Raw genomic sequence first — 17,670 nt, forward strand, 5'->3', positions numbered from 1 at the left:
TTACATTCTGAAAATAATAATCATAATGATAATCTCTTCAGAACAAACTCACAGGACAGACCCATGTATGTTTGATCTACAGTCCTGAGTGGAAGGAAGTCTATGAAGATCACAACTGAAATAATTCTTCCAGGTAAACAGACCACAACAAAACTCAGATGTAGAATGAGATCAGATATCTTTGCACTTCGGGGCTGAGCTGTAGTTGGATCACAGGTGAAGGTAAACTCTGACCCCTGTGCCCCCCCTCCCCCTACACACACACACACACACACACACACCCCTGCAAAGGCATCATTCACTGGCTGCAGGACAAACCGGCTTCACAGACCTTCTGTTCACTCATCTGATTGACAGCTGTCAGATCATCTCTCTGACTGACACCTGTTGTGCACAGTGGAGTCGCTAGAGGGCGCACTTGTTGCAGAGGGCTGTTTGAATCAGCTGCTGATGGAATCACGGGTCTGTCTCCAAAAAGTTAGAATTTAGTGGAAGTTAGAGAAATTCTCCAAAAGACAGAAGAGTGCACGCGCACAGACTCATCGTCTCTGCTCTGTTACTGAAAATCAAAAAGGCAACAGTGTTCTGCACAGAGTCAGTTTAATGATTTTAATTTTAGTTAAGCTTCATAAAACTGTAGGCTCTTTTTTAAAATCTCCTTCTGAATCCAGCAGCCGCGTGCAGGCACCTCTCTACGCGCGCAGCCCTGCCCACTGTGTGCAACATGGACCACCTCCTGACCCGCAGCATCATGTAGCAGCACTAGTGTTCCGTGTCGGGTCGTGTTGAGCTGTGTGACGTGCTGCGGTGTCGGACTGATAAAGAGGCGGCGGCAGCTCAGAGCGCAGAACAGTGGAGCGGAGCGGCGTCCGGACCAGCAGCCCCGCAGCCCCGCCCCGTCCCGCACAGCCCGCTCAGAGCAGCCCCGGACCCGGACCCGGACCCGGCCTCACACCGGAGGACAGCAGCCACAGCGGAGGACCATGCTGCTCAGGCCGCCTCAGTAACTCCTCCATCCCGACTAACACGGCCGCTCAGCGGTCTTCAACATCTTGAAGGACCGCCGGTTCAAATATCATCTATCGGTGAGTCTTTCTTTTTATATACAAAATGAAATGTATAAAATATTCAAATAATGAAACAGAACTGGATTTCAAATTATTTAGATTTTTATTAGGTTTCAAATTAAACCGCAAAGATCCATTTATTAAAATCCAATCAACCTACTAATTCTTTATTGTTTTTCAAATAAACTATTTCATCATAAAAATAAAACAAACAAAAATAAACAAACAAAAAAACAACAAAAAAAACTGACTTTTAAAAGTTAAAAAAAAGTTATTATATATATATATATATGTATAATTTGGTTTTATATATATATATATATATATATATATATATATATATATATAGTTAGAGTTAAAAAAAAAAATCATTATGGGCTGTTTGACTTCAACTAAAACTATATACTGTTTTGTTCATTATGAACACAGCTATTTGTTAAATATAATTAAAAGTCTTCAGACTGATAAACCTGCAGTTGTATTTCTGATCAGACTTCAGTTGCATTTTGTCTCTTTTATTTTGCTGGTTAATCCTCAAACTAAACAGCTTCATGGAGTCAGATAATTGTTGATTAAAATAGAGAAAGGCAGCTATGAATAAACATCTGCTGAGATGGAGAGAGGAGGCCAGGGAGAGGAGGCCGGAGAGAGGAGGCCGGGGAGAGGAGGCTGTGGAGAGGAGGCTGGGAGAGGAGGCTGGGGAGAGGAGGCCCCGGGGAGAGGAGGCCCCGGGGAGAGGAGGGCACCGGGGAGAGGAGGCCGGGGAAAGGAGGCCGGGGAGAGGAGGCCCCGGAGAGGAAGCCGGAGAGAGGAGGCCGGAGAGAGGAGGGCCCCGGGGAGAGGAGGCCGGGGAGAGGAGGCCGGAGAGAGGAGGCCGGGGAGAGGAGTGTCTCTCTCCATGTTTCTCTAATTGAAGCCGCTGATCTAATGAAGTTGTTTGTGGTGGAAAGGTTCTCTGGGCAGGTGTGAAGCAGAGGTTACAGGTGTGAAGCAGAGGTCACAGGTGTGAAGCAGAGGTCACAGGTGTGAAGCAGAGGTCACAGGTGTGAAGCTTGTGGAGGGCCGTGCAGGCACATGGCAGGGACCAGTCTGAGAGACTGGGTCCGTCACAAGTTACCAGAGAGGAGGGAGAGTTGGATCTTTACTCGTCTGTACTGAGGGGCTCTGAAGCTGCTTCAGCATGAAACCTCCTCCTGTTATATTGATTATTAAATATAGATATGTACATGTTCATGCTGCTTCTTCATACAGCCCTGGTTCAGTAAATAAAAAGTATCATATTTTGCAGGTCCACAGCTTTTATAAATCAGCCTCCAGCTGCAGGGACAGAAAGCACATCATGCTTCAGGCCCAGAGAGCTGCTGTCAGGGGCCCACAGTGTCCAACCACACCTCTGTGGCACTCCTTTTATATCAAAAGTACAAATAATGATCATGTAGAGAACGTTTTCAGGAGACGACATATTAACAGGCGGTGAGGTGTGTCTGTCTGTACGTCTCCGCCGGAGGGACAGAAACTCAAGAGGGTTTTACTAAAACAAATGTTGAGAGCAAAGAGAAAAAAACTACATGTCATATGTCTGTTTTTTCATTTCCCTGCGGTACTTTTAATGTTTCATCTGAATCACTATTTTGATGATCTTTTTAATCCACAGTCATAATTTAAACCAACACCTGCAGTTTGCAGGTAAAGACCCCTGAAGGTCTCCAGGTAAATCTGAGGTGTCTCAGGAGGTTCAGGGAAAGTAAAAAGTCCTGCTGACAATTATCTGCTCTATTTTCTAATTCTTAGATATTTTTCCTTCTGAATACTTTTATTTGACTTTACCTTAACTCCTAAAACTGAAGAATTCCTCCAGATTCAATAATCTGAGATCATAATGACACGTTAAAGGAGCTGGTTTTAACCGCAGAGCATGAATTAGTTACAGCCAACAAAACGTGCTTTACGAGTTTAACAATTTAAAATTTGTAGCAGTTCACTTTCAGTTGAATATTTTCTCACAGCCTGTATCTTATACTTTGTTGGAATAAAACTGATGAAATTGAAATACAGTGAGGACAACGTCAGTAGAAAACTTCCTGGATTTGTGTTGAGTGAGCAGCTCACAGCAGTGTGATTCGAAAGAGGTCTTGAAGCAGCATCGGACCAGTGAGGGACCGGAGGGCCACACGGCTGCCGGGATGTGGAGACCCCTGGTATGCAGACATGAAAGGGTTAAAGGTGTGGAGAGGCTCAGCAGCAGAGCACTTATCTCCTCTAATGACCTCCTACTTAAAAGTCAATTACTTCTGCGTCATGATCAGAAAGGAACAGACCACAGGGGGCTGTTCGAGCTCCACTGCTCCTCATTACAAACACTTCACTGGAGGACTTTGGACGAGCGACCGGCTGCAGGCTCGCCGCTCCGCCACTTCAACACTTCAACTTTCACTTTATAGATTACGGTTTAACATAGTTCTCATTTTGAAACTTAAAACAATCTGGTATTAGTTTCCTGCTTGTTAGCAGTATTGTTGTGTCACGTAAACAACTGCAGTTTTATCACAACCATATCAGAAACATTTACTTTTATTATCTCTTGTTTTGTGTCATTTTAATCTTCTTTTTTTGAAAATTTTTCTGACCTGACAAATAAATGTAATTCAAAAATGCTGTGAGACAGTAAATGTAAATTGTGGAAGAAGTGAAATCTGTAAAAATAGTAAAAATACTTCATTACAGGTAAAATTATATTGATTTATACCAAAGTAAAAGAATGTAAATATATACTATCTAACATATATAGATGGATAGATAGATAATAGATAGATAATATGTAGATAGATAGATAGATAGATAGATAGATAGATAGATAGATAGATAGATAGATAGATAGATAGATAGATAGATAGATAGATAGATAGATAGATAGATAGATACATACATAGATAGATAGATACATAGATAGATAGATAGATAGATAGATAATATACAGATAGATAGATATATAATACGTAGATAGATAGATAGATAGATAGATAGATAGATAGATAGATAGATAGATAGATAGATAGATAGATAGATAGATAGATAGATAGATAATACATAGATAGATAGATAGATAGATAGATAGATAGATAGATAGATAGATAGATAGATAGATAGATAGATAGATAGATAGATAGATAGATAGATACTATACAGATATATATATATAATACATAGATACATAGATAATATATAGATAGATAGATAATAGATAGATAGATAGATAGATAGATAGATAGATAGATAGATAGATAGATAGATAGATAGATAGATAGATAGATAGATAGATAGATAGATAGATAGATAGATAGATAGATAGATAGATAGATACATAGATAGATAGATAGATAGATAGATAGATAGATAATATACAGATAGATAGATATATAATACATAGATAGATAGACAGATAGATAGATAGATAGACAGATAGATAGATAGATAGATAGATAGATAGATAGATAGATAGATAGATAGATAGATAGATAGATAGATAGATAGATAGATAGATAGATAGATAGATAGATAGATAGATAGATAGATAGATAGATAGATAGATAGATAATACATAGATAGATAGATAGATAGATAGATAGATAGATAGATAGATAGATAGATAGATAGATAGATAGATAGATAGATAGATAGATAGATAGATAATATACAGATAGACAGAACGACAGACAGACAGACAGACAGACAGACAGACAGACAGACAGACAGACAGACAGATAGATAGATAGATAGATAGATAGATAGATAGATAGATAGATAGATAGATAGATAGATAGATAGATAGATAGATAGATAATATACAGATAGAGAGATAGACAGATAGACAGAACGACAGATTTACAGATAGACAGATAGATAGATAGATAGATAGATAGATAGATAGATAGATAGATAGATAGATAGATAGATAGATAGATAGATAGATAGATAGATAGATAGATAGATAGATAGATAGATAGATAGATAATATACAGATAGAGAGATAGACAGATAGACAGAACGACAGATTTACAGATAGATAGATAGATAGATAGATAGATAGATAGATAGATAGATAGATAGATAGATAGATAGATAGATAGATAGATAGATAGATAGATAGATAATATACAGATAGACAGAACGACAGATAGATAGACAGACAGACAGACAGACAGACAGACAGACAGACAGATAGATAGATAGATAGATAGATAGATAGATAGATAGATAGATAGATAGATAGATAGATAGATAGATAGATAGATAGATAATATACAGATAGATAGATATATAATACTTAGATAGATAGATAGATAGATAGATAGATAGATAGATAGATAGATAGATAGATAGATAGATAATATACAGATAGACAGAACGACAGATAGATAGATAGACAGACAGACAGACAGACAGACAGACAGACAGACAGACAGACAGACAGATAGATAGATAGATAGATAGATAGATAGATAGATAGATAGATAGATAGATAGATAGATAGATAGATAAATAGATAGATAATATACAGATAGAGAGATAGACAGATAGATAGACAGACAGACAGACAGACAGACAGACAGACAGACAGACAGACAGACAGACAGACAGACAGATAGATAGATAGATAGATAGATAGATAGATAGATAGATAGATAGATAGATAATATACAGATAGAGAGATAGACAGATAGACAGAACGACAGATTTACAGATAGATAGATAGATAGATAGATAGATAGATAGATAATATACAGATAGACAGAACGACAGATAGATAGACAGACAGACAGACAGACAGACAGACAGACAGACAGACAGACAGATAGACAGATAGATAGATAGATAGATAGATAGATAATATACAGATAGATAGATATATAATACATAGATAGATAGATAGATAGATAGATAGATAGATAGATAGATAGATAGATAGATAGATAGATAGATAGATAGATAGATAGATAGATAGATAATATACAGATATATATATATATAATACATAGATAGATACATAGATAATATATAGATAGATAGATAGATAGATAGATAGATAGATAGATAGATAGATAGATAGATAGATAGATAGATAGATAGATAGATAGACAGATAGACAGATAGATAGATAGATAGATAATATACAGATAGATATATATAATACATAGATAGATACATAGATAGATAGATCGATAGATCGATAGATAGATAGATAGATACTATACAGATAGATATATATATAACACATAGATACATAGATAATATATAGATAGATATATAGATAGATAGATAGATAGATAGATAGATAGATAGATAGATAGATAGATAGATAGATAGATAGATAGATAGATAGATAGACAGATAGACAGATAGATAGATAGATAGATAGATAATATACAGATAGATATATATATAATACATAGATAGATACATAGATAATAGATAGATAGATAGATAGATAGATAGATAGATAGATAGATAGATAGATAGATAGATAGATAGATAGATAGATAGATAGATAGATAGATAGACAGACAGATAGATAGATAGATAGATAGATAGATAGATAGATAGATAGATAGATAGATAGATAGATAGATAGATAATATACAGATAGACAGAACGACAGATAGATAGACAGACTGACAGACAGACAGACAGATAGACAGACAGATCGATAGATCGATCGATCGATCGATAGATAGATAGATAGATAGATAGATAATATACAGATAGATATATATATAATACATAGATAGATACATGGATAATAGATAGATAGATAATAGATCGATAGATCGATAGATAGATAGAGAGATAGAGAGATAGATAGATAGATAGATAGATAGATAGATAGATAGATAGATAGATAGATAGATAGATAGATAGATAGATAGATAGATAGATAGATAGATAGATAATATACAGATAGATATATATATAATACAGAGATAGATACATAGATAATATATAGATCGATAGATAATAGATAGATAGATAGATAGATAGATAGATAGATAGATAGATAGATAGATAGATAGATAGATAGATAGATAGATAGATAGATAGATAGATAATATACAGATAGACAGAACGACAGATAGATAGATAGACAGACAGACAGACAGACAGACAGACAGACAGACAGACAGATAGACAGATAGATAGATAGATAGATAGATAGATAGATAGATAGATACTATACAGATAGATAGATATATATATATGTATATAATACATAGATACATAGATAATATATAGATAGATAGATAATAGATAGATAGATAGACAGACAGACAGACAGACAGACAGACAGACAGATAGATAGATAGATAGATAGATAGATAGATAGATAGATAGATAGATAGATAGATAGATAGATAGATAGATAGATAGATAGATAGATAGATAGATAGATAGATAATATACAGATATATATATATATAATACATAGATAGATACATAGATAATAGATAGATAGATAATAGATAGATAGATAGATAGATAGATAGATAGATAGATAGATAGATAGATAGATAGATAGATAGATAGATAGATAGATAGATAGATAGATAGATAATATACAGATAGACAGAACGACAGATAGATAGACAGACAGACAGACAGACAGACAGATCGATAGATCGATAGATCGATAGATAGATAGATAGATAGATAATATACAGATAGATATATATATAATACATAGATAGATACATGGATAATAGATAGATAGATAATAGATAGATAGATAGATAGATAGATAGATAGATAGATAGATAGATAGATAGATAGATAGATAGATAGATAGATAGATAGATAGATAGATAGATAGATAGATAGATAATATACAGATAGACAGAACGACAGATAGATAGACAGACAGACAGACAGACAGACAGACAGACAGATAGATAGATAGATAGATAGATACTATACAGATAGATAGATATATATATATAATACATAGATACATAGATAATATATAGATAGATAGATAATAGATAGATAGATAGATAGATAGATAGACAGACAGACAGACAGACAGACAGACAGACAGACAGACAGACAGACAGACAGACAGACAGACAGATAGATAGATAGATAGATAGATAGATAGATAAATAGATAGATAGATAGATAGATAGATAATATACAGATAGATATATATATAATACATAGATAGATACATAGATAATAGATAGATAGATAATAGATAGATAAATAGATAGATAGATAGATAGATAGATAGATAGATAGATAGATAGATAGATAGATAGATAGATAGATAGATAGATAGATAGATAGATAGATAGATAGATAGATAGATAGATAGATAGATAATATACAGATAGACAGACAGACAGACAGACAGACAGACAGACAGACAGACAGACAGACAGATAGATAGATAGATAGATAGATAGATAGATAGATAGATAGATAGATAGATAGATAGATAGATAGATAGATAGATAATATACAGATAGAGAGATAGACAGATAGACAGAACGACAGATTTACAGATAGATAGATAGATAGATAGATAGATAATATACAGATAGACAGAACGACAGATAGATAGACAGACAGACAGACAGACAGACAGACAGACAGACAGACAGATAGACAGATAGATAGATAGATAGATAGATAATATACAGATAGATAGATATATAATACATAGATAGATAGATAGATAGATAGATAGATAGATAGATAGATAGATAGATAGATAGATAGATAGATAGATAGATAGATAGATAGATAGATAGATAGATAGATAGATAGATAGATAGATAGATAGATAGATAATATACAGATATATATATATATAATACATAGATAGATACATAGATAATATATAGATAGATAGATAGATAGATAGATAGATAGATAGATAGATAGATAGATAGATAGATAGATAGATAGATAGATAGATAGACAGATAGACAGATAGATAGATAATATACAGATAGATATATATAATACATAGATAGATACATAGATAGATAGATCGATAGATCGATAGATAGATAGATAGATACTATACAGATAGATATATATATAACACATAGATACATAGATAATATATAGATAGATATATAGATAGATAGATAGATGATAGATAGATAGATAGATAGATAGATAGATAGATAGATAGATAGATAGACAGACAGATAGATAGATAGATAGATAGATAGATAGATAGATAGATAGATAGATAGATAGATAGATAGATAGACAGATAGACAGATAGATAGATAGATAGATAGATAATATACAGATAGATATATATATAATACATAGATAGATACATAGATAATAGATAGATAGATAGATAGATAGATAGATAGATAGATAGATAGATAGATAGATAGATAGATAGATAGATAGATAGATAGATAGATAGATAGATAGATAGATAGATAGATAGATAAATAGATAGATAATATACAGATAGAGAGATAGACAGATAGATAGACAGACAGACAGACAGACAGACAGACAGACAGACAGACAGACAGACAGACAGACAGACAGATAGATAGATAGATAGATAGATAGATAGATAGATAGATAGATAGATAGATAATATACAGATAGAGAGATAGACAGATAGACAGAACGACAGATTTACAGATAGATAGATAGATAGATAGATAGATAGATAGATAATATACAGATAGACAGAACGACAGATAGATAGACAGACAGACAGACAGACAGACAGACAGACAGACAGACAGACAGATAGACAGATAGATAGATAGATAGATAGATAGATAATATACAGATAGATAGATATATAATACATAGATAGATAGATAGATAGATAGATAGATAGATAGATAGATAGATAGATAGATAGATAGATAGATAGATAGATAGATAGATAGATAGATAGATAGATAATATACAGATATATATATATATAATACATAGATAGATACATAGATAATATATAGATAGATAGATAGATAGATAGATAGATAGATAGATAGATAGATAGATAGATAGATAGATAGATAGATAGATAGACAGATAGACAGATAGATAGATAGATAGATAATATACAGATAGATATATATAATACATAGATAGATACATAGATAGATAGATCGATAGATCGATAGATAGATAGATAGATACTATACAGATAGATATATATATAACACATAGATACATAGATAATATATAGATAGATATATAGATAGATAGATAGATAGATAGATAGATAGATAGATAGATAGATAGATAGATAGATAGATAGATAGATAGATAGATAGATAGATAGATAGATAGACAGATAGACAGATAGATAGATAGATAGATAGATAATATACAGATAGATATATATATAATACATAGATAGATACATAGATAATAGATAGATAGATAGATAGATAGATAGATAGATAGATAGATAGATAGATAGATAGATAGATAGATAGATAGATAGATAGATAGATAGACAGACAGATAGATAGATAGATAGATAGATAGATAGATAGATAGATAGATAGATAGATAGATAGATAGATAGATAGATAATATACAGATAGACAGAACGACAGATAGATAGACAGACTGACAGACAGACAGACAGATAGACAGACAGATCGATAGATCGATCGATCGATAGATAGATAGATAGATAGATAGATAGATAATATACAGATAGATATATATATAATACATAGATAGATACATGGATAATAGATAGATAGATAATAGATCGATAGATCGATAGATAGATAGAGAGATAGAGAGATAGATAGATAGATAGATAGATAGATAGATAGATAGATAGATAGATAGATAGATAGATAGATAGATAGATAGATAGATAGATAGATAGATAGATAATATACAGATAGATATATATATAATACAGAGATAGATACATAGATAATATATAGATCGATAGATAATAGATAGATAGATAGATAGATAGATAGATAGATAGATAGATAGATAGATAGATAGATAGATAGATAGATAGATAGATAGATAGATAGATAATATACAGATAGACAGAACGACAGATAGATAGATAGACAGACAGACAGACAGACAGACAGACAGACAGACAGACAGATAGACAGATAGATAGATAGATAGATAGATAGATAGATACTATACAGATAGATAGATATATATATATGTATATAATACATAGATACATAGATAATATATAGATAGATAGATAATAGATAGATAGATAGACAGACAGACAGACAGACAGACAGACAGACAGATAGATAGATAGATAGATAGATAGATAGATAGATAGATAGATAGATAGATAGATAGATAGATAGATAGATAGATAGATAGATAGATAGATAGATAGATAGATAGATAGATAATATACAGATATATATATATATAATACATAGATAGATACATAGATAATAGATAGATAGATAATAGATAGATAGATAGATAGATAGATAGATAGATAGATAGATAGATAGATAGATAGATAGATAGATAGATAGATAAATAGATAGATAATATACAGATAGAGAGATAGACAGATAGATAGACAGACAGACAGACAGACAGACAGACAGACAGACAGACAGACAGACAGACAGACAGACAGATAGATAGATAGATAGATAGATAGATAGATAGATAGATAGATAGATAGATAATATACAGATAGAGAGATAGACAGATAGACAGAACGACAGATTTACAGATAGATAGATAGATAGATAGATAGATAGATAGATAATATACAGATAGACAGAACGACAGATAGATAGACAGACAGACAGACAGACAGACAGACAGACAGACAGACAGACAGATAGACAGATAGATAGATAGATAGATAGATAGATAATATACAGATAGATAGATATATAATACATAGATAGATAGATAGATAGATAGATAGATAGATAGATAGATAGATAGATAGATAGATAGATAGATAGATAGATAGATAATATACAGATATATATATATATAATACATAGATAGATACATAGATAATATATAGATAGATAGATAGATAGATAGATAGATAGATAGATAGATAGATAGATAGATAGATAGATAGATAGATAGATAGACAGATAGACAGATAGATAGATAGATAGATAATATACAGATAGATATATATAATACATAGATAGATACATAGATAGATAGATCGATAGATCGATAGATAGATAGATAGATACTATACAGATAGATATATATATAACACATAGATACATAGATAATATATAGATAGATATATAGATAGATAGATAGATAGATAGATAGATAGATAGATAGATAGATAGATAGATAGATAGATAGATAGATAGATAGATAGATAGACAGATAGACAGATAGATAGATAGATAGATAGATAGATAATATACAGATAGATATATATATAATACATAGATAGATACATAGATAATAGATAGATAGATAGATAGATAGATAGATAGATAGATAGATAGATAGATAGATAGATAGATAGATAGATAGATAGATAGATAGATAGATAGACAGACAGATAGATAGATAGATAGATAGATAGATAGATAGATAGATAGATAGATAGATAGATAGATAGATAGATAGATAATATACAGATAGACAGAACGACAGATAGATAGACAGACTGACAGACAGACAGACAGATAGACAGACAGATCGATAGATCGATCGATCGATAGATAGATAGATAGATAGATAGATAGATAATATACAGATAGATATATATATAATACATAGATAGATACATGGATAATAGATAGATAGATAATAGATCGATAGATCGATAGATAGATAGAGAGATAGAGAGATAGATAGATAGATAGATAGATAGATAGATAGATAGATAGATAGATAGATAGATAGATAGATAGATAGATAGATAGATAGATAATATACAGATAGATATATATATAATACAGAGATAGATACATAGATAATATATAGATCGATAGATAATAGATAGATAGATAGATAGATAGATAGATAGATAGATAGATAGATAGATAGATAGATAGATAGATAGATAGATAGATAGATAGATAGATAATATACAGATAGACAGAACGACAGATAGATAGATAGACAGACAGACAGACAGACAGACAGACAGACAGACAGACAGATAGACAGATAGATAGATAGATAGATAGATAGATAGATAGATAGATACTATACAGATAGATAGATATATATATATGTATATAATACATAGATACATAGATAATATATAGATAGATAGATAATAGATAGATAGATAGACAGACAGACAGACAGACAGACAGACAGACAGACAGATAGATAGATAGATAGATAGATAGATAGATAGATAGATAGATAGATAGATAGATAGATAGATAGATAGATAGATAATATACAGATATATATATATATAATACATAGATAGATACATAGATAATAGATAGATAGATAATAGATAGATAGATAGATAGATAGATAGATAGATAGATAGATAGATAGATAGATAGATAGATAGATAGATAGATAGATAGATAGATAGATAGATAGATAATATACAGATAGACAGAACGACAGATAGATAGACAGACAGACAGACAGACAGACAGATCGATAGATCGATAGATCGATAGATAGATAGATAGATAGATAATATACAGATAGATATATATATAATACATAGATAGATACATGGATAATAGATAGATAGATAATAGATAGATAGATAGATAGATAGATAGATAGATAGATAGATAGATAGATAGATAGATAGATAGATAGATAGATAGATAGATAGATAGATAGATAATATACAGATAGACAGAACGACAGATAGATAGACAGACAGACAGACAGACAGACAGACAGACAGATAGATAGATAGATAGATAGATACTATACAGATAGATAGATATATATATATAATACATAGATACATAGATAATATATAGATAGATAGATAATAGATAGATAGATAGATAGATAGATAGACAGACAGACAGACAGACAGACAGACAGACAGACAGACAGACAGACAGACAGACAGACAGATAGATAGATAGATAGATAGATAGATAGATAAATAGATAGATAGATAGATAGATAGATAATATACAGATAGATATATATATAATACATAGATAGATACATAGATAATAGATAGATAGATAATAGATAGATAAATAGATAGATAGATAGATAGATAGATAGATAGATAGATAGATAGATAGATAGATAGATAGATAGATAGATAGATAGATAGATAGATAGATAGATAGATAGATAGATAATATACAGATAGACAGACAGACAGACAGACAGACAGACAGACAGACAGACAGACAGACAGATAGATAGATAGATAGATAGATAGATAGATAGATAGATAGATAGATAGATAGATAGATAGATAGATAGATAATATACAGATAGAGAGATAGACAGATAGACAGAACGACAGATTTACAGATAGATAGATAGATAGATAGATAGATAATATACAGATAGACAGAACGACAGATAGATAGACAGACAGACAGACAGACAGACAGACAGACAGACAGATAGACAGATAGATAGATAGATAGATAGATAATATACAGATAGATAGATATATAATACATAGATAGATAGATAGATAGATAGATAGATAGATAGATAGATAGATAGATAGATAGATAGATAGATAGATAGATAGATAGATAGATAGATAGATAGATAGATAGATAGATAGATAGATAGATAATATACAGATATATATATATATAATACATAGATAGATACATAGATAATATATAGATAGATAGATAGATAGATAGATAGATAGATAGATAGATAGATAGATAGATAGATAGATAGATAGATAGATAGATAGACAGATAGACAGATAGATAGATAATATACAGATAGATATATATAATACATAGATAGATACATAGATAGATAGATCGATAGATCGATAGATAGATAGATAGATACTATACAGATAGATATATATATAACACATAGATACATAGATAATATATAGATAGATATATAGATAGATAGATAGATGATAGATAGATAGATAGATAGATAGATAGATAGATAGATAGATAGATAGACAGACAGATAGATAGATAGATAGATAGATAGATAGATAGATAGATAGATAGATAGATAGATAGATAGATAGACAGATAGACAGATAGATAGATAGATAGATAGATAATATACAGATAGATATATATATAATACATAGATAGATACATAGATAATAGATAGATAGATAGATAGATAGATAGATAGATAGATAGATAGATAGATAGATAGATAGATAGATAGATAGATAGATAGATAGATAGATAGATAGATAAATAGATAGATAATATACAGATAGAGAGATAGACAGATAGATAGACAGACAGACAGACAGACAGACAGACAGACAGACAGACAGACAGACAGACAGACAGACAGACAGATAGATAGATAGATAGATAGATAGATAGATAGATAGATAGATAGATAGATAATATACAGATAGAGAGATAGACAGATAGACAGAACGACAGATTTACAGATAGATAGATAGATAGATAGATAGATAGATAGATAATATACAGATAGACAGAACGACAGATAGATAGACAGACAGACAGACAGACAGACAGACAGACAGACAGACAGACAGATAGACAGATAGATAGATAGATAGATAGATAGATAATATACAGATAGATAGATATATAATACATAGATAGATAGATAGATAGATAGATAGATAGATAGATAGATAGATAGATAGATAGATAGATAGATAGATAGATAGATAGATAGATAGATAATATACAGATATATATATATATAATACATAGATAGATACATAGATAATATATAGATAGATAGATAGATAGATAGATAGATAGATAGATAGATAGATAGATAGATAGATAGATAGATAGATAGATAGACAGATAGACAGATAGATAGATAGATAGATAATATACAGATAGATATATATAATACATAGATAGATACATAGATAGATAGATCGATAGATCGATAGATAGATAGATAGATACTATACAGATAGATATATATATAACACATAGATACATAGATAATATATAGATAGATATATAGATAGATAGATAGATAGATAGATAGATAGATAGATAGATAGATAGATAGATAGATAGATAGATAGATAGATAGATAGATAGATAGACAGATAGACAGATAGATAGATAGATAGATAGATAATATACAGATAGATATATATATAATACATAGATAGATACATAGATAATAGATAGATAGATAGATAGATAGATAGATAGATAGATAGATAGATAGATAGATAGATAGATAGATAGATAGATAGATAGATAGATAGATAGATAGACAGACAGATAGATAGATAGATAGATAGATAGATAGATAGATAGATAGATAGATAGATAGATAGATAGATAGATAGATAATATACAGATAGACAGAACGACAGATAGATAGACAGACTGACAGACAGACAGACAGATAGACAGACAGATCGATAGATCGATCGATCGATAGATAGATAGATAGATAGATAGATAGATAATATACAGATAGATATATATATAATACATAGATAGATACATGGATAATAGATAGATAGATAATAGATCGATAGATCGATAGATAGATAGAGAGATAGAGAGATAGATAGATAGATAGATAGATAGATAGATAGATAGATAGATAGATAGATAGATAGATAGATAGATAGATAGATAGATAGATAATATACAGATAGATATATATATAATACAGAGATAGATACATAGATAATATATAGATCGATAGATAATAGATAGATAGATAGATAGATAGATAGATAGATAGATAGATAGATAGATAGATAGATAGATAGATAGATAGATAGATAGATAGATAGATAATATACAGATAGACAGAACGACAGATAGATAGATAGACAGACAGACAGACAGACAGACAGACAGACAGACAGACAGATAGACAGATAGATAGATAGATAGATAGATAGATAGATAGATAGATACTATACAGATAGATAGATATATATATATGTATATAATACATAGATACATAGATAATATATAGATAGATAGATAATAGATAGATAGATAGACAGACAGACAGACAGACAGACAGACAGACAGATAGATAGATAGATAGATAGATAGATAGATAGATAGATAGATAGATAGATAGATAGATAGATAGATAGATAGATAGATAGATAGATAGATAGATAGATAGATAGATAATATACAGATATATATATATATAATACATAGATAGATACATAGATAATAGATAGATAGATAATAGATAGATAGATAGATAGATAGATAGATAGATAGATAGATAGATAGATAGATAGATAGATAGATAGATAGATAGATAGATAGATAATATACAGATAGACAGAACGACAGATAGATAGACAGACAGACAGACAGACAGACAGATCGATAGATCGATAGATCGATAGATAGATAGATAGATAGATAATATACAGATAGATATATATATAATACATAGATAGATACATGGATAATAGATAGATAGATAATAGATA

General features: G+C 30.6%; 1 protein-coding gene across 1 annotated transcript in view; it reads left to right on the top strand.

The window, feature by feature from the left end:
• Positions 1-850: 850 nt before the first annotated feature.
• The window catches only part of osr1 (odd-skipped related transcription factor 1), a 41,703-nt gene continuing 24,883 nt past the window's right edge, over positions 851-17,670 (top strand). The window contains exon 1 of the mRNA XM_069143512.1: positions 851-1,085. The gene's annotated coding sequence lies outside the window, so the exon portion shown is untranslated. The remainder of the gene's footprint in view (positions 1,086-17,670) is intronic.

This window comes from Embiotoca jacksoni, unplaced genomic scaffold (assembly GCF_022577435.1).
Source record: "Embiotoca jacksoni isolate LCO1_2020_lvr unplaced genomic scaffold, fEmbJac1.0.p SCAF_110, whole genome shotgun sequence".
NCBI classification, from domain to species: domain Eukaryota; kingdom Metazoa; phylum Chordata; class Actinopteri; family Embiotocidae; genus Embiotoca; species Embiotoca jacksoni.